This window comes from Delphinus delphis, chromosome 10, assembly GCF_949987515.2.
Source record: "Delphinus delphis chromosome 10, mDelDel1.2, whole genome shotgun sequence".
Taxonomy (NCBI): Eukaryota; Metazoa; Chordata; class Mammalia; order Artiodactyla; family Delphinidae; genus Delphinus; species Delphinus delphis.
In genome coordinates this window covers 102,394,069-102,414,666 of record NC_082692.2, presented here as the reverse complement: position 1 = coordinate 102,414,666, position 20,598 = coordinate 102,394,069, and positions in this window count along the sequence as shown.

Sequence of the window (20,598 nt, the reverse complement as noted above, 5' to 3'; positions counted from 1 at the left end):
CCTGGGGCGAGGCCGTGCAGACCCGGACTGGCGCCGGCGCCGGCTCGAAGGAGACGCCTCCGGGCAGGAGGAGGCATTTTTTTCCTCGGGAAGGGGGGGGGTCCCTAAGGCGGCCCCTGGGGAGAGGGAGATGGTGGTCTGAGAACTCCGTCCCCTAAGTCACCTGGAACTGCTCTCCACAAGCCTCCAGTCCAGAGATCCGGCTCTGTGGGTGAAGTGGGCCGGGTGCACAAATCTCTTTGCTCTCTCCCATTGTATAGACGGAGGAGACCAAGGCTTGAAGGGAGCCTACGGCCCAGGAGGGGGGTCGGGAACAAAAAAAAATGGGGGGGGGATGAAGAGACAGGTGCGGGGGTAATGGGGAGTAATCGACATCCTCAGCCCCCTCCCCTCGCTGTTCCACAGCTCTCGGGGGTAGAAGCCCAGAGGGATGCTAGGTGGGTCCGCAGCAGGGGGGAGGGCCGGGGCCCCGGCCACCCCCGGGAGGGTGGGGGGAGGGGCGGCGGGATTGACAGTCGGTAATTGGGTAACTGGAGGCGGCTTCTCCGGCCGGGCAGCCCCGCCACCGCGACGCCGGGCCCCTGACGTCACCCGATTCGCCAGGAAATGAACTTTTTAATAATCTGAGGAGGGAGGAAAGCCCTCGGTCCCCTCGGCTCGGGGGGCACCAAGCCAGGCCCGGCTCCGCCGGCGCGCCCCCGTCACCCTCTCCCAGGCCAGCTCTGGGCAGCGCCAAGGGGGCGCGGGCTCGGGCTGGGGGCCTCCTCCTGCCTCTGCGTCCGGCTGTCCGTTCGTCTGTCCGAGGCCCTGGCGCAGGTAAAGGCGCGGGGACAGGGGTGCAGAGCCCCATCCCGCTGGGAACCCACGCGTCTCCGGCCCTTGGGGCCCGTCTGCCCTGGCCGCCCGCGCGCCTCCCGCTCCGCTCCACTCCAAGGCGCGCGGGGCCCGGGCTTCTCCAAACTCCGGTCTGCGGGAGAGGAGGCCGGCGCCCGCCGAGTAAGGCGCGCCAGGGCCGGGAGCAGGAGCTCGAGGCCGCGGGCGCCGGGCCTCGGCAGCCGGACCAGGCAGGTGAGCGGCCTCCGTGCCTCCCTGTTCGCGCGCCCCGAAACGCGTGCGGTCTGGCCCAGACCCGCTGTCTTTCCGTACGTCTGTTTCTCCTCCCCGCCTTTAGCTTGCGATTCATCAACGCCTAAAACGCGATCGCCGCGAAGCCTCCCAGCCTGTTTCGTCGCCTCGGAGCCCAGCAGGAGCTTCTCAAAGACAACATGGCCTCGGGGACAATACCCCGTGTCCGGCAAGGCTGCCCCACAGGAGCTCAAACCCCAGGACCGAGCGCGGGAGGCCCCCGAGCCTCAGGCCGGCCGCGAGGCGGTGAACGCCGGAGCCGAGCGGAAGCTTACCGCGGGGCCGCGATCGGAGCCTCGGCTCGCAGGGAGGTGGTCGTTCCCAGCCCTCAGGAAAGCAGGTAATCGCCTTTTTCCCCCCAAAGGCGCGGTTCAAATTATCTCCGGTTCTGGGTGGGTCTGCAGTTTCATCACCGCGAGCTCGGCTTCAAGCTCCTCCGGGGCAGCCTGAAGCCCCTCCGGGGCAGCGTCCTGCCCACTGCCGGGATGGAGGTGACCCGCCCGGGTGGGCCCCTGCCCGAACGGCAGCCCTTCTCTGCCCGCCGGCCTGGCGCAGCACGGAGCGCGGGCGGGGATTTAATTACCCCGATCGGCGGCTCAGAAAATCGCCGCGAAGAGGAGCTTAGCTGGGCAGTTAAGCAATGCTCGAGCAGGGGCCTCGGGAGATCGGCACCAGCCTCCCTTCCCGCAATCCGGGCCTAGAGAAAAAAAGGGAAAGGGGAACCCTACCAGGGTCTCTCGAGGCCGTGGGGTTGCCTCCCTGCAAAAGGCAGGCAGGCAGCCGGCTTGTCTGAGGCCTCCACGTTGGCTGGAGCTCCTGCGTTGGACGCGGGACTGCTGCGTTCTCCAGCAGGAACTAACCCGTCTGGGAGAGAAAAGCGGGGCACCAGGCCCCAGGGCCCCTAGCTGGCCCATAATGGGGGGGGTCCCGCTGGTTGAGTGTGCCTGCCAGACAGACCGATGGACATAACCAGGCGCCTTGCCCACCGGGCAGCGAGACCATCTCATCACTTCGGATGGAAAAAACCTCCAGGGAGGGTCAGGTCAGCTCCCAGGATGGACTGGGGTGGGCATCCTCGGGGCTTCGGAGGGCGGATTTATTTCGGTTTACGGCCTCGGACTTTGGGGTCTCCAGAACACGTTTAGAGGGACACGTTCCTTTTTTCCTTCTTTTTTTTTTTTTTTTTTTGTTCACTCCCAAGTATTGTTGCAAATGCGGGCCGTTGCCCTTTGGTCGCACTAAAGCTGTCACTTTCCTTACATGGGAACAAGATTTTATAAAGGACTGGGGAAGGGCAGCGGCAAAACTGAATTTTCTAACGACCTTTTCCAAATGACCGGAGATTCCCTAGCAGAACGCGGCTCGGAGCCTCCCGGGTGCAGAGATCCGATGCCCGGTTCTAGAGACCCTCAAGGCCTCGGCCCCGGCACTCAGCTGCCCAGGTGTTCCCCATCCTGTGCGACCCTCCCCTCCCTGCCCTTTGTTTCAATTTGGCTCACCTGAGGCGGCCCCTCTGGGACCATAAGTTTGCCCTCTCTCTGCAACCTAATTCTCACCTTTTCCTATGGGCATCTAATTGGCCGGCAGTGGACGGCGCGTTTAAAGAAATCCGTCTGCTTAGGGGCTGCCTTTCTTAGGGATATTTAATTTGCAGCACAGCGGCCTCACTGGCGATGTGCCTCGAGGGGTACTGAGGAGGAAGTGGGGGCCGCTCTAGCCAGAGGGGTTCAGATGTCCCCTCTAAGGCAAGGCCTCAGGTCTTCTCGGGCCTCAGCCATCCTCCAGAGGGGCTCCCCAGTGAGGCGACCAGGGATCCAACAGCCCCTCCTGCTCTTTGAGGTTCACTTCCAGCCCCCAAAATCTGAAGTCTCCCTCTCCTCCCGCCACCATGCTAATTCTCCCACCCCAACCGTTTTCCGGGCCTTTTTGAATTGTAAAGACCAGGGTCCAACGTCCTACTCGTGTCCGCACCCTGGGTGCAGGCTCCTCGGAGACCCTGGATCTCTTTACGAGGTTCTAACCGCCACCTCCAAGCCCGACAGCAAGGGGCCCTGCTGAGACCTGCAGACAATCGAGCCGCGTTTCTCCCTCCTCCATGAACTGCCACGGTGTGCTCGGAGGCCGGGCAGCCCCGCAGCCCAGCAGCAGGACAACTGGTAAATCCGTTTCGTTAGACGCAATTTGTTTGCAATTTGTCAACCCGTCTGGGAAACGCTCCCCAGACGCCTGGGCAGCCGCACTGGCCCTACCTGCTTCTCGAATCCTGCCTGCTCATGAACGAATCCCAGCGCGAGGTGCCTGCGTAGACCCAGAGCTCACTGCCAAATGTTCCCGACCCCGGGAGACGTGGCTTTTTCCAAAACAACGAATTTCCTTCCGTGTTTTCCGGGAAAGGAGCGGCCGCCACATCCGGGGGCCCTGAACGCCAGAGCTCTCCCCTCGCTGCCGAGGCAACCTGGAGTTCAAGCCTGGCCTCCGCCGAAGGATTCTAAATGCCCTGGGTCCAGACAGACCAGACCGCCGCCGTCTACGCCTCCCGCCTCCCGGAGGCAGATCCCGAGACCGCGGCGGCCCCATTCTTATTGAAATCCCACTAAAAGGATTCCGACTCCGGCTCAGGGCAGGGGGGAGACTTCCAGACCCCGTGCTCTCCCCCACCCGCACCCCAGCCACGCAGGATAAAGGGCCGCGGGGCGCGGCGCCCGGGGGCGCACGCAGGAGCGCGCCGGGTTAAGCCGCGCAAAGCCGGCGCACGGGACCAGCCGGCAGGTGCAGCCGGCGAACGGCGGCCCGGCTCGGGCGCATCGCCGCCGCGGCCCGGAGGTGGGGGGCGGCCCAGACAAAGGGCCCAGCACTGGGGCTGGGCGGGGCGGGGCTTTGCGGCTCTCGGAATAACCGGGCCTCGAGGCCTACGGCTCCGTCCGAGAAATGGGAAGGCGGCAGGCCCCAGGCGGGCCTGCTGTCCACAACTCTCCAAACGCTCCCTCAGGTTTAGGCCCCTATGACCTGGGGTTCCAGGCGCTGGTATAGCCAGGGCGAGCCCCGAAGGCCACACTTAAGGGGCCACTGGGCCAGGCAGACCGCGCGATTAGGGTGCCAGCTGGGCCGAGCCTGGGGGCTGGAAGGGCCCTGGCCAGGCGGAGAAGGGGCGACTTACCGAGCGAGATGTGGCGGGCGGCGCCCCCGGGCGGACGGGGCCGGGGCGGAGCGGGGCGCACAGCGCGGTGCGTAGCGAGCGGGGCCCAAAGGATCCCGCGCAGGCTGACGGCGTTACCAGGGGGGCCCGGGCGGCGCGGCGAACGGCCGCATGGTGCGCGTCGGGCCGCTTTTGTTCGCCGGGTGGATGACGGGGGCCGGCTGGGGTGGGGGCGACGGCAGCCGAGAGATAGACTTGAGCGGCGTGCCCCGGCGGCGCTGGCCCCGCCGCCTCCCTCTCGCTCCTGCTGCTTCTCCCTCCCTCGGCCGCAGCGCCTCTGCTTTTATTTCGACAGCACTTTGGGGGGGGGGGCGGGCGGGAGCGCTGCAGGGGGGCAGGAGGGTGCCCGGGGTTCTGTGCCCTGTCTCCCTGGTCCAGCCGCCGGGCCGAGGGGCGGTAGGCACTCAGGGCGCACACACCCTACTCGCCACTACTCCAGACCACTCCCGCCCTCGCAGGGGCGCACACACAGGCGCACCCCTGCTCTCCGGGATGCGCGCTCAGAAAGGCCGGCCGTCTCTCTTCCGAGACTCTCTCACCGGGGACCTCCAGAGCCCTGGGCACAGGCGCTCACACACGCAAGCACACAGACGCCTGCGCCTCCTCCTCTAACCCGCCTTCAGGAGTGCTCACACAGCCACACACATATCCGTGCACACGCGTTAGCACACACAGCTGTGGCCGCGTGGACATCCTCAGGCAGGAGGTCTGGGCCACACGGACATGAACACATGCACACACTCAAATGTAGCTTGACACACACACACATCTGGCACACACACAACTGCCTCACTTCCAGGCTGACTTGGCTAAGTGCAGACAAAGCCCCTCTCCCTGCCCCACCTGCACCCCCCCCAACTCCCCAACTCCAGACACCAGAGCATTGTAGAAGTGGAGTTTGAGGCATCTCCCTGGCCCGTCCCAAAGCAACCCTCCAGGGGGAGGAGGGAGGGAGTAGAGGGCTTGTCCTTGGAAGGCTGGGTGGAGGAGTTGGGGTATGGAAGGCTTCACCCCAAGAAACTCCTGGGTTTGGGAGCTAGGAAGTCTAGTTCTTGAACTTCCAAAGTTCCTACCAGGAGATTCGACACGGCAGCTGAAGTCCCATCCCAGCTGCCCAGGGAGAGTGAAAGTGCTGTGGGGACCTTTGGCCCAAAGAGAAAGTGCTTTGCCTTGGAGAGACTGGGAAGTCCCTGCCCAGGTGCGCCCAGACAGGAGGTGTGTCCAGCCTGCCATCTCTGGGGGCATCTGCTGTGTGTGGGTTTTTCTTTGAAGCTGGCGGTGACTGTACTGCCCGTGCATGTGCTCTGGGCTGCGTGCCCGTGTGTGTGTACATGTGTGAGCACATGGGAAGGGAAGTCTGCAAAACTGAGTCTATTAGTATGTCCGTTTCTTCTTGTGGGTCCCAGACAGTTCGTGTATTGAGGGTCTCTATACCGTGGGTCCCAGAGAGTTTGTGTATTGTGTGTGGGCGTTTCAGAACGTGACCCCGAAAGTGCACTTGGGAGGGAGTATCTGTGGCACTGGATGTATGTATCTGTGAGATCACTGTGTCCATGGACCTTGTGATGGGAAGTGGGTATTTCCAAGTGTTTGTCTATAAATTGGCGTCTGTCCCTGTGTGGGTCAGTAGCAGTGTGTCGCTGGGTATCCTGCGTCTATGAATCGCGGTCTGTGTCTGTCTTGAACAGCACAGGCACGGGTGTGTATCATTTTATGTTAGAACTGACGGTGGGAGGGTGGAGAGTGTATTCAAATGTGTCTGCATATCTGTGTATAGCTCCATGTGGAATTGATGTGTGTTGGGTGGGGTGTCTGTATCTGTGTATGTGGGGTGTGGGCGTCTGTGTGTATGAATCTATCTTTGAACGATGTAGGTTCCCCTACCTAGTGTTACTCTGTGTCTGTGGTCTGTGGAGGAGCGTGTCCCTGGGTGACACTGTATGTGTGTCTTCCCAGATGGCCTGCCATAGCCACACTTTCCCTAACCAGCAGGGCAGGCAGCCAGAGGAGCTCCGGGGTGCCATTTGTGAGGGTACTTTCTGTCTGTCTGTGGGAGGGGGAGATGAGCTGATAAGGCTTATCTGCCTACACCAGCGCCATGCTGAATAACTGCTCTAATGAGGTGGCCTCTCTGGGACCACCCGCTCCCAAAACCCCAGCTCTTTGGGGGAGGGGGGAGGGGGAGGGGAGCCAGTCCTGGGGCACAGGAGCACACCCCCATGAACCCAGCAGGGGCTGTGTCTACAGGGCCTTTCCTAGTTCTGCCCTGTTTCCTTGGAGGGGGTTCCAGGTCTCACACTCCCCAGCCCAGCTGCCATCTCCCGGCTGGGCTGGGCCAGTGAGAGCTGGCTGCAGCCTCCCAGCCTCTGGTCAGCGGTCAGGAACACGGCTTGAGAGGACAGGAGACGTGGGGCCCTCTGGGGTGGATGGAGAGACATGGAGAGTCTGTGATAGAAAGGCTCAGAGAGATAGGTAACGGGGACGAAACGGGGGACACAAGGACAGATTTTAAAAAGTAACAGTGATAGAGGGACTGGTGAGGGGTGGAGGGGTGGGTTGGGGACACACAGGGACAGAGAGAAACAACTAAAAAGTGGCAGAAAGGGTCAGAGGGATGGGAAGAAAAGCAGGCAAAGTGTTAACCAGAGAGAGACACGGACAGAGAGACAAGAGAGAGATAACAGAGAGGATACAGAGAGGAGAGAGCACGAAAGGACAAAAATAGAGATGAGAAGAGAGAACCCAGAGAGGCTCGGAGACCTTGGTGGGTGGAGGGAGGGAGGAGAAAGGGCCCCAGAGAGAAGGAGGGGAAAGTGGGGACACGAAAGATGGGCTGGGCGGGGTGGACAGACTGAGACGGAGGGACAGCCAGGGGCCCCGCGCGGAGAGCCCACGAGATCACTCAGGGCGTCGGGCGGGCCGGGAGGGCGTGAGCGCAGAGCCCGCGGGCCGGGCGGGGCACCAAGGCGCGGGGCAGCAGCAGCGGGCAGGGGGGTCTGCGCGAGGCTGCGCCACTGTCCGGGGTAATTTTTCATCTCGGCCGGCTAATCTTTGTTCCCGGCGAAGATAATGAATAGCCAATCGTTATCTGCCCGGCTCCCGGAGGCTGCCCGAGAATGGGGTTGTACAGGGCTGGGAATTGTTTCCAAAGTGCCGCGGAATAAATGGTGTTCCTTATCTCTGCCTTCCAGATTATCGGAGCCCTTTCAGAGCGCGCACAACAAATGCGCCCGCCATCGAATGCATCATTTACCACCGCAGATCCGCGCGTTGATGGGCAGGCAGATAGCCGTCTGCGGGGGGCACTCGGGCGCCTGGTGCCGTGCCGCCTGCCTGCCTGCCTGCCTGCCTGCCAGCGGCACCTGAGTGTGAGCCCCCGGGTGTGCCTGGCGTGTTTGGATGGGCAGGCGGGTGTGCCAGTGAGTGGGCACTGAACAAGCAAGGGCGTTAGTGTGCACGCGGGCGCTTCGAACAAGTGGAGCGCTCACGCTGTTTGGGGATGGCCCAGGTGAGGCTGCTTGAGGAAGGGGTGTTGCACGTGACCGTGTGGGCATTCATGTCCCTCAGGGTGAGTAGACACGTGTGTGAAAGAGCAGCTGTGCAAGCGCGTGGGCACTGGTGTGTGTGGCGGGCGGCACTGTGAGTGCCTTCATGAGTCTGCCCTCCGCAGGGCCGTCTATGGGTGCACACAGGAGGTGGTGTCGCCTGCCACCAGGGCGGGGGTGTATGTGTACCTTCAGGCATGGGTGTGTTACGGGGCTCGGGGCCACGCATCCTCTTAGGCATGTGCATCCTCACATGCCTGTGACTACCAGGAGTGTGCACCCAGCGTGGGGCTTGGGGTGTGCACAGATCTGCGTGAGGGTGGTTGTGTCCTTGTGTATCTGTCATGTGTGCTACGGGGCGCTGCTAGCGGGGCAAGGGGGCAGGGGCCTGTCCCTGTGCCTGCTTGGGGCTGGGGGCGGGACACACGAGCTGACCACCGCCAGGACAGAATGGTGCGTGCGGGTGTGACAGACGCCACAGTGGAAGGAGTGGTTTGTGCTGTGTAACAGGAGTGCTTGTGACCCAAACGGGGTGTGGGGGTGTGTGGGTGTGTGAGGGAGAGGGGTCTTCCGAAGAGTTTGGCAACACCCAGGGGTCCCAACCCGTCTCAGTGGGACGCCCTGCCAGGGGCCCCAGAGCCTCGTCGCTCTGCACCTGGGGTAAGACAGACCAGAGCCCAGCCGCCAGAGGTCCCCGCGCCGTGAGTGACACGCGCCGCCGACAAAGGCTGTATTTTTCCGGGCTCGCGCCCCGCCCGCGTACGCGCTCGAGAGCGCGTGCGATGATCCCCATGGCGACGCAGATAGCGCCGCAGCCATTTTCCCTATCTCCCCGGAGTCTATTATAAGGCGGGATTAGCTCTTCTCCAGGCAGGTCAAACCCAAAGTCACATAACCTGCGGCGCGGGCCCCGCCCCCGCCCCCGCCCCCCGCCGCCTCTCCCCCGCGCGGGTTGGTCTCGGCCCGGCGACCCCGGAGCGGCGGCCGGTGCGCAGGCGCAGAGCGCCACCTGGCGGCCGCGGGTCTCCGACCGGGGTCTGGGGAGACTGCCGCCGGGGTGCGAGCTGCCAGGTTGGAGAGGTGGAACGGGGTCTCTTCCTCCAGGAGCTGGGCTCTGCAGAGCGGGGGCTTTGTTCTGTCACTGCTGTGCCCCCAGGGCCAGGCTGGCCCTCAGTAGATGCCCCATAACCTTTTGTTGAAGGATGGATGGGCCAGCAGGAAATTATAGACGTGCCAACTGTCAACGTCACACAGCTTAGTTGGCAGCAAGAAATCACTTATTAGAAGTACCCTCTGAACTTAGAGTAAAAGCCAAACTCCTTTGGAACATACATAACAGGGCTTGCTGACCCCTCAGACCCGGTCCCTTTCTCTTGCCTCCTTCCTGTTCTTTGGGACCAGAACTTTCCCAGCCCAGGACCTCTACCCAGATGTCACCCCCCCCCCCAACCGAAAGGAAGTGTTGCCCTCCTCTGCCTCACTTTTCTCGGTCTATTCTATGTATTTCTTTTATAGTGAGTACTTAGCACAATGTGAAAGCGGCTTGTCTGCTTGCTCCCTGGGGGGAGGGGGTCTGTCTTGTTCCTCACCACAGCCCAGCGGCTGGAATCCTTTGGGGACCAGGGAATGAGGGCAGATGGGCCGGACCCGGCGCCTTCTCTTCACCGTTATACCATCCCACCACCCACGCCCTGGCCCCGGGGTGCCTGGCTCCACTGACCTGCCGCAGCCTGCAAGTCTGGGGTCGGGGGCTTGAGGAGAGAGCACCGCGGAGACCTCCAGCATGTGCGCCCACTGTGCCTGTGAGGGCACCGACAGCCCCGTCCTCAGGGTGCCCGGCCTCTCTCCCCAGGCCTAAGCCCCCGAGACTTCACTCATAATACAAGGTAATTATACCAGCGTTGTCAAGAGGCGACAATGATTTATTGCTGCGCGTGGGCTCGCACAGCACGGTGTCTAGAGCCAAGAGAAGGCCACAGCCCGAATGGGCTTCCAGGTGGAGCTCGACCTGCCCATCTCCCTCTGCAGGGGCTAATCGGGCACCAGGCCAGGCCCACCCCACCCAGGGCTCTGAGAATTAGCTCCCTACTCCTCAGGAATGCCCCCATTCTCTCCTGGAAGTAAGTAGCTCAGGATCTAGGGCCAGGACTTCCCCAACACACACTGCACACTACCCCTCCTGGCTGGGTGGCCTTAGGCAAGTCGCTTTCCTACTCGGAGCCTCAGGTTGGCCCCCGGGGTTGTTACGAGAATTACTCATGAGCATGTGTTTAAAAAGAGTTTTGTAGCCCAGCCTTTGAAAATTGGCAGCCCAAGTCTCAGGGGCTCATGCAACAACTAATTGTTAACAATATTCTGAAGTGGGAGATTTCACATAAAGAGACTCATTTCCAGCTTCTCTTGAAAAACTGGCTACCCTGGGCCCACATTCTGCACAGTGATGCCATAAGGGACTTGGTATCGCCTGCCCTGGTGGCCCCAGGGTCCCCATCCACCCAATTCAGGCCCCTGGGTCAGGGACATGTCCCTCATAGAAATACTGGGTGCTGTGGCTGTGTTGCTTTCAGCCTTCCTTCTCTGCACACTTTGGGGGTATTTCCAATATCTTTCTCCCTCCAGGTACTGTAAACCACTTAGTAATTGGTTAGTTAATAAGTCCAATCAGCACTTTAAAATGGTGTGCTAAGCCACACTGTTTTTGACCCTGGGTATACAGTGTTGAAAACAATGGCTGTGGTACCCATCCATGGATTGCCTCAGGAGGCAAGCCGACTTGACATCAATTAATACATTGTCACAAACTGTGATAGGAACTGTAACGGGGAAAGACCACAGATGTACAAATATTGAACCCAGGCTTTTCTGCAGAGACCTACTCTGGGCCAGGTCCTCTGCTGAGAGGTCAGGGATGTGGACTGAGACCAGGTATGGTCACTCTGTGCAGGCAGCTCACAGGGTGGTGGAGAGGCAGGCACATCAAGAGATTCTGCTCATTCTCGTCTACGGGGATTGGAATCCCAGGTGCCTGCTTGACGAAAGGCACTTAACCCAGTCTGGGAACATAATATATAAAGAGTGTCTGCAAATCAATAAGAAAAAAATACAATTAAAAAATGGGCAGGGACTTCCCTCGTGGTGCAGTGGTTAAGATTCCATGCTCCCAATGCAGGGGACCCAGGTTCAATCCCTGGTCAGGGAACTAGATCCCTCATGCTGCAAATAAGAACCCTCCATAACTAAAGATCCTGCACGCCACAACTAAGACCCAGCGCAGCCAACTAAATAAATAATTTTTTTTAAATGGGCAAAGGTATGAACAGAAAATTCATAGAAAAGGAAATAGAAAGGTCTCTTAATGAAAACATGCTTAATCTCAGTCAGAGAAATGAAAATTTTAAATACACTGACAGGGACTTCCCTGGTGGCCCAGTGGTTAAGAATCTGCCTACCAATGCAGGGCACACGGGTTCGAGTCCTGGTCCGGGAAGATCGCACATGCCTCAGAGCAACTGAGCCCGTGTGCCACAACTACTGAGCCTGCAGTCTACAGCCCATGAGCCACAACTACTGAGCCCACGTGCTACAACTACTGAAGCTCGCGTGCCTAGAGCCCATGATCCGCAACAAGAGAAGCCACCGCAATGAGAAGCCCGCGCACCGCAACGAAGAGTAGCCCCCGCTGCACGCAACTAGAGAAAGCCCGTGTGCAGCAACAAACACCCAACACAGCCAATAAATAAATAAATAAATAAATAAATTTATTAAAAAAATACGTTGACAGATTTGGGATGAGAGAAATGTTCTAAAATTAGATTGTGGTGATGGTTGTGACTCCATAAACTTACTAAAACTCATTGAAATGTACGCTTAAGTTAACTTTATGGTGTGTAGATTATACCACAATTGCTTAAAAATAAATAAATTAAAAACCACTTTGAGATAACATTTTATACCTATCAGTATTAGCAAGTATCAAAACTTCTGGTTACATATTATGTTCCTGAGGGGGTGGGGGAGACAAGCTGGCGGGTGTCAACTGATGCACTCAGGGTGGCGTGGGAAATGTGACACTATCAAATTTACAAATGCACTTACACTTTGAGCCAGGAATTCCATTTATAGGCCTTTATCTGATAGATAGGCTCTTACACTTGTGAAATTTGTGAGGAAATTCATTGCAGCCTTGTACATTATGGCACAATTGGAAACAAAAGATGCTCACGTGGAACAGACTCTTAAAAATATACAGCCAAACAGTGGAGTGTTATGCTCCTGAAGAGAGAGAGAAAGAAAGAAAGAAGGAAGAGAAAGACGGAAGAAAGAAAGAAAGAAAGGGAGGAAAGAAGGAAGGAAGGAGAAAGGAAGGAAGGAAGAAAGAGAGGACGGAAGGAAGGAAGGAAGGAAGGAAGGAACAGAGAGAAGGAGGGATGGAGGGAAGGGGAGAAAGGGAGAAAGAAAGAAAAAGAAAGAAAGAAAGAAAGAAAAGAAAGAAAGAGAAAAGAAAAGAAAGAGAAAGAGAAAGGAAGAAACAGAGAAGGAGGGAATGAGAGAAGGGGAGAAAGGGAGAAGAAAAGGAAGGAAGGAAAGTAAGAAAGGAAGGAAGGAAGGGGGAAGGAAGGAAGGAAGAAAGAAAGGACAGAAGGAAGGAAGGAAGAAAAAGGAAGGAAGAAAGGAAGAAACAGAAGGAGGGATAGAGGGAAGGAGAGAAGGGGAGAAAGGGAGAAAGAAAGATAAAGAAAGAAAGAAAAGAAAAGAAAGAGAAAGGAAGAAACAGAAGGAGGGAACGAGAGAAGGGGAGAAAGGGAGAAGAAAAGGAAGGAAGGAAAGTAAGAAAGGAAGGAAGCAAGGGGGAAGGAAAGAAGGAAGGCAAGAAAAGAAAAGAAAAAGGCAGCTCTTTCTGTAATGGATATCAAATGATCCCAAGAGAGAATTAGTGGAACGGTGCAGAAGCCTAAGTTTGGTGTGATTAAAAATGGGGATAAGGAGAGAAGATACATACAGATTTGTGTACATATTTATAGAATTTCTCTGGATGGAAAGCAGAAGAAACTGTTAACAATGGTTGCACCGACAAAAGGATCTAGGTTTGTGGGGCTGGGAATAGAGAGAGGAGAAAGACTACCGTGTAAGCTTTGATCACTGTTGAAATTACACAGATGATAGTTAGATGGAGATTGAGATAGGGATAGATATACACACATACATATATATATCCTATATAAAAAATAAAGATTAAAAAACAAAAAAAATTTTTTTGATGGAAAAATAAAGATGGAGAACCTGCTGTATAAAAAAATACATAAAATAAAATTCAAAAACAAAAAAATAAAGATGGAGAGGCACAGACGTTTGCCAAGAAGGTAAGTGGAGGAGAAAATTCCATCACTGGCTGGAACACAGGGAAACAAGAATTCTCTGGCCCTCTTGGCTGGAATGTAAATTGGTACAAGTATTTTGCAGAGCACTTTGGTTGTATCTAGTAAAGTTGAAGATATAAATGCACATGACCCAGAAATTCCTCTTCTAGGCATTTGAGAAACCCTCCCACATGAGCAGAAGAGATGTGGACAAGGATATTCATGAGGCACTATTAGTTAAAAAAAAAAAATTTATACAGAAACTCTGGATGCGAGCTAATGGACTAACCAAGAGTGGGACCTTCTTTGGATGGAACGCTGTGCAGTGGTGACGTTGTGTGAATGGATATGAAGCACAATGCTTCAGTCAGAGGAAGAACTGGCAGAATTTTAAACACAAAACAGAACTGTATATTCTTTATGGAAATGAAGCACATGAAGTAGAAGTATAGAGACACAAATGGGATTAAATCTTCTGGAAGATTTCAAAATAAGATCTGGGAACTTCCCTGGTGGCACAGTGGTTAAGAATCCACCTGCCAATGCAGGGGACACAGGCTCGAGCCCTGGTCTGGGAAGATCCCACATGCCGCAGAGCAACTAAGCCTGTGTGCCACAACTACTGAGCCCGTGTGCCACAACTACTGAAGCCTGCACACCTAGAGCCCGTGCTCCGCAACAAGAGAAGCCACCACAATGAGAAGCCCACACACCGCAACAAAGAGTAGTCCCCTGCTCACCGCAACTAGAGAAAGCCCATGCACAGCAACAAAGACCCAACGCAGCCAAAAATAAAATAAATAAATTTATTAAAAAAAAAAAAAAGATCTGGAAGAGAGCAAGCCAGGCCATGTTCTCGGATGGGAAAACTTAATACCATAAAAATGTCAATTCTCCCAAATGTTCTGCACAAATTTAACATAATTCAAATTAGAATACCAACAGGGTGAATTTTTAAAAACTGGATAAAATGACCTCAGAGATTATGTGGCAGAATAAATGCCTAAGAATAACCACGGAAAATTGGAAAAAGAGTAACATGGGGTTTTTGCCTTACCGGAAATAAGAACATACTATAAAGCCACTATAATCAAATCAATGTGGCATTGGCAGAGGAACAGACAATGGAAAAGAACAGAGAATCCAAAAATAGATTCCAGTGTACATGAGAACATAATATACGACAAAGGTAGTATTTCAGTTCGGTGGGAAGAGGGTAGATTGTGAAATAAATGGTGCTGGCACAAGTGAACCTCCATCTGGCAGAAAATGAAACTGGACCCCGCTTAGATATATCCAAACGAATTCCAGATGGATTAAAAATGTAAATGTAAAAAATAAATGACTAGCAATCTTGCAAAAAAATCTCGGAGGCGACACATGAGACCTGGACAGAGGAAGTGCAAAGGCCAGAGGGTGGACGAGCTCAGACACTCCTGGAAAAGGCACTGTCCCATGTGGCTGTGCAGGGAGAGGCCCAGGTGTGCCCAGAGCTTCCCCAAAGCACGGTCACGTCCACTGCCATCTTCAGGGCTTTCTGCCACACCTCTTCACCTCCTGTGCTGTTCGGTGATCATTTTCTTTAAATCAATTCATGTCTTTATAAATTAAATTGTTACTAAAAGATAATTTTATATCACTGACAAAATGATGGGTTCAATGGGCTAGTTATATATTTTCGGAATCACGTGGAAACAAATGTATTGACTATTAAGATGGAAAAACCGGACTGGAATTACCTTGGTGGGTGCGTTACACTTGCATTTTGGAAGTCATTCTGCCACCTTGTGAGCCAAGGTCACGGGGACGTCCCCCCCACACACATGCACACCCGCCTTCAGTCTGTTATTCCAAAATCTGGCCATTTCCCAGCGTCAACACAGCTACTGCCCTGGTCCAAGCTGCCAACATCTTACCTGGATTACTGCACTAGCTTCCTTTTTTTTTTTTTTTTTTTTGCGGTATGCGGGCCTCTCACTGTGTGGCCTCTCCCCTCGCGGAGCACAGGCTTCCGACGCGCAGGCTCAGCGGCCATGGCTCACGGGCCCAGCCGCTCCGCGGCATGTGGGATCTTCCTGGACCGGGGCACGAATCCGCGTCCCCTGCATCGGCAGGCGGACTCTCAACCACTGCGCCCCCAGGGAAGCCCTGCACTAGCTTTCTTGATGGAAGCCTACAGATTCCCTACCGTCCACTCAGACCACCGCAGCAGAGGGACCCTGTGAAAATGTGAGCCTGGTCTTCCTGGCTCGGAGGAGCCCACACCACCTGGACCCTCGTTACCCCTTGGATCTCATCCTGTTGGCTTGCTCACATCTAGCCCATCTGGCTTCTTGGCTGCTTCTCAAACACACCTGGCACACATCCACCCCAGGACATTTGCACCTGCTGTTGCTTTTGCCCAGATGTCCACGTGGCTTCTTCACATACTCCCTGAGACACTCCCTAGACCACTTCCTGGTGGGGGCCAAGCCAGCTGTGGGTGACAGCCAGGGTGCAGATGGGTCCTTACAGGCTTTCCAGAGAGAGAGAGACAGAGACTGCAAGACAGAGAGACAGGGAGAGCGAGAAACAGCCATGGAAACGGGGCTGGTTTCTGCCTCCACTGCCCTCTGTCCACTCTCACTATGGGCACAGCGGCCTGCAGTACCACATAACAAGGCAAGGCTGGGGGAGAACACGGCTGCTACTTATTAGTAATCGGGACTTCCAAACCCTGGCAAGGGGAGAGGAGGTGACCACGCAGTGCACACGACCCCCAGCACATCTCAAGGCTTGCTAGCAAGAACCCCGGGAAACGTGAGACAGAATCACCGTATTCTTTGCACTAGCAGTCCCCAACCTTTTTGGCACCAGGGACCAGTTTCACGGAAGACCATTTTTCCACGGACCGGGCCGGGGGTGGGGGCTGGTTCAGGTGGTAATGGGAGCAATGGGGAGCGGCAGATGAAGCTTTGCTCACTTGCCCACCACTCACCTCCTGCTGTGCGGCCCGGGTCCTAACAGGCCGTGGACCAGTATCGGTTCGCGGCCGGGGGTTGGGGACCCCTGCTTTACGCCATTGGAGCGACGCAACTCCTAAGTATGCACCCAAGGCGCAGGAAAACACGTCCACACACAAATGTGTACGCTCATGTTCATGATGGCCCCAAAGTGGAGACAACCCAAATGCCAGCCCATCAGCTGAGGAATGGATCAACAAACTGTGGTCTGGAGATACGATGGCATATTACTTGGCCATAAAAAGGAATGAAGGCCTGATACATGCTAAAACATGGAAAAGCAGATTAGTGGTAAGTGGCTTTTAGTCTGTTCACAGAGTTGTGCAATCGTTACCACAATCTAAGTTTAGAAGATTTGCATCACCCCAGAAATGCTGTATCCAGCAGCACTCTCCTTTCTCTGTCCTCCCAGCCCCTGGCAACCACTAATCTGCCTTCTGTCTCTGCTATGGACGTTCCATGTACGTGGAACCACACACTCTGTCTTCTGTGACTGGTTTCTTTCACTTAGCATGATGTCGTTAAGGTCCATCCAAGTGGTGGCACGTTTGAAACTTCTCCGTGAGTTTCTTGGGCGGCCAATTCAATTGCCCCGGTTCTGCTCCCTGGGAGGCTGCTCCCTGCCCGCCCTGCCATGGCCATGTCTGCGGTGGGCATTGGAGCTCTTCATCTCTTTAGTAAGTAACCAGCTCCTGACGGTGCCGATTCCAGACATTAAAGATCGTTTAGGCTTAGAGATAACGTCCCGTAGTCTTGTTTTGTTTGTTTGTTTTTGTGAGTTTGTTTTCACCAGGCTCGGAGTTTTTTCTGGCAGTGCAACCCCATCAAATATTTATTTGGTTTTCCCCTCTCTTTATTTCTTTATAAAAACATATTGTGAAATACTTCGGGTACACAGAAGTACCTGAATAATATAAAAAATACCTGTGTAACCAACACCTAGCTGAAGTGTTAAAACACCACCAATACAGTTGAAACACAAGAATTCACTACATACTTGAAGAAAAGGAACAACTTTTTTTTGTAACTCTGAGGTAGCGAGGGTTTTTCTAAGCATCATGCAGAAAGCAGAAAATATAAAAGATTGATTCATTGGACTACAAAAAAAGTTTCAACTTCTGTATAGTTAAAGGTGCTATAAACAAACTTAAAAGAAAAACAATAGACTGGGAGAGAGTATTTGCAATGCATATAAGGAAGTAACAGTCAATATCTGTAATATGCAAAGTGTTCCTAAAAATCAATAAGAAAAAGGCAAATAACTCAATAGAAAAACACTCCATTCACTCAAGAAGAAATATCATTGTCAATAAACATATGAAAAGAAAGCATGCCCTCACTTGCAATCAAATAAATGAAAATTAAAAACAACAACGAGATACCATTGTTCATTTAACAGACTGGCCACTCAGACAAACAATTACACAAGCAACAAGAGTGATAACATCCACTGACTGCGAGCCCATGGGAAGGTAAGCACCCTCCTCCACTATTGGTGGGATATAAATTGATACAGCCTTTCTGCAAGAGCAATTAGCTGGAAGCCAGCTAAATGTAAAGTGTACATACCCACAACCACACACTCAGTAACAGATCATGCAGAAATACTAGCACGTGAGAAAATAGATGTACCAACATCATTTGTAAAGCAAAAATACTGCAAACAGCTTAACACCCATAAGTATGAACTGGTTAAGCAGATTTTGATACAGCCATTACTCGGCTTGTTAGGTAGCTTTTTAAATGGATGAGTTAGCTATGCATGTGCTGATGGGGAACGCTGTCCACAATGTATTTCAAGTGGGGGAAAACCAAGTTCTAGAATAATACATATCTTATAATCCCATTCGTATTTTTAAAAACCCTATATGATAATCGTGTATGCATTCCTTAAGGTTCTCTGTGAGCAGCGTTGTTTGATTTGTAATAACAAATGTATTTCTTTTGTAATCCAAAAACAAGAAAGAACTTTTAAAAACCTAATAAAGAATGTGTACTAAGTATCTGACTTAAAAATAATAAAGACGAGGTCTATTTTATTATTTTGCTTTCATAGATTGTGCCTTTTGTGTTCTATTTAAGAAATCTTTGCCTAACTCAGCGTCACAAAGGTTTTTTTAAATGTTTTTTCCTAGACTTTTTTTTCTTTTAATTAATTAGTTAATTAATTTATGGCTGTGTTGAGTCTTTGTTGCTGCGCACGGGCTTTCTGCATTTGCAGCGAGCGGGGGCTACTCTTCCTTGCAGTGTGCTGGCTTCTCATTGCAGTGGCTTCTCTTGTTGCGGATCATGGGCTCTAGGTGCGCGGGCTCAGTAGTTGTGGCTCACGGGCTCAGTAGTTGTGGCACACAGGCTCAGTTGCTCTGTGGCATGTGGGATCTTCCCGGACCAGGGCTCGAACCCATGTTCCCTGCATTGGCAGGCACATTCTTAACCACTGCGCCACCAGGGAAGTCCCTCCTAGACTTTTATAAGTTTTAGCTCTTAGGTTTAGATCTCTGATCCCTTTTGGATTGTTTTTGAGTATGGTGCAAGGGTTGGCACTCATTTTTTTCCATAAAGATATTCAATTGTTCAACCACCATATGTTTAAAAAGCAGTATTTTCCCCCATTGAATTACTTCCGTACGTTTGTAAAAAAAAAAAAAAAAAAAGCCTCTCAACTGGGGGAGATAAATTGGGAGATTGGGATTGACATATATATACTACTATATATAAAAGATAACTAATAAGGACCTACAGTATAGCACAGGGAACTCTACTCAGTACTCTGTAATGGCCTATATGGGAAAAGAATCTAAAAAAGAGTGGATGTATGTGTGTGTATAACTGATTCACTTTGCTGTACACCTGAAACTAACCCAACATTGTAAATCAACCATACTCTAATGAAAACATTTTTTAAAATCAATTGACCGTATAAGTGTGGGTCTATTTTTGGACTCTTCTTTTTCATCAATCTATAGGTTTATCCTTACACCAATATCACACTGTCTTCATTGCTATAGCTTTATAGAAAGTCTCGAAATCAGACTGTGTAAATCTTCTGACTCCACTCTTTCTTTTTTTCAAGATTATTTTGGCTCTTCTAGGTCCTTTGCTTTTCCATATAAATTTTAAAATTCGGTTGTCGATTTCTCTCTTAATAAAGCCTACAAGATTTTTTTTTTTTGCGGTACGCGGGCCTCTCACTGTTGTGGCCTCTCCCGTTGCGGAACACAGGCTCTGGACGCGCAGGCTCTGGACGCGCAGGCTCAGCGGCCATGGCTCACGGGCCCAGCCGCTCCGCGGCATGTGGGATCCTCCCAGACCGGGGCACGAACTCGTGTCCCCTGCATCGGCAGGTGGACTCCCAACCACTGCGCCACCAGGGAAGCCCCAAGCCTATAAGATTTTGATTTGGATCGTATTGAATATATAGATCAATTTAAGGATAATTGACACCTTAACACTATTGGGTCTTCTGATTTATGAATATGATATGTATCTCCACTTAGTTAGATCACCTCTAATTTCCGTTTATAAGGTTTTGTAGTTTTATTTTAGATTTTTTTAAATCGCGGTAACATTGCTTTATAAAGGTTTTGAAGTTTTGAGTGGACAGGCCTTACACATATTTTGTTAAACTTATCTCTACATATTTTGTCTTTGATGATGCTGTAAACTGAATTAATTTTAAAATTCCATTTTAATTGTTCATTGCTAGTATATAGAAATACAGTGCATTTTTTTTTTAAATTTCATTTATTTATTTATTTTTGGCTGTGCTGGGTCTTCTTTTCTGTGCGTGGGCTTTCTCTAGTTGCGGCGAGCGGGGGCCACTCTTCATCGCGGTGCGCGGGCCTCTCACTGCCACGGCCTCTCTTGTTGCGGAGCACAAGCTCCAGACGCGCAGGCTCAGTAGTTGTGGCTCACGGGCGCAGCCGCTCCACAGCATGTGGGATCTTCCCGGACCGGGGCACGAACCCTGTCCCCTGCATTGGCAGGCAGACTCTCAACCACTGCGCCACCAGGGAAGCCCATACAGTGCATTTTTGTATATTGATTTTTATCCTGAAAACTCGCTATATTCACTTTTTAGTTCTAACATCTTTTTAAAAAACAATTCCTTAGGGTTTTCTGGGTATACAATCGTGTTGCCTGCAAATAGAGACAGCTTTCATTTCTATCTTTGTGCCATTTGTCTCTTTTTCTTGCCTCGTTACACGAGCTAGGATCTTCAGTGTAAATGTTGACCAGAAGTTGTGAGAGCAGACATCTGTGCCTTGTTCCTAATCTTAGCATTGAATCTTTCACCACTGAGTATGTTAGCCATAGGTTCTTCACAGACATACTTCAACAGACTGAGGCGGTTCTCTTCCATTCTTAGTTTG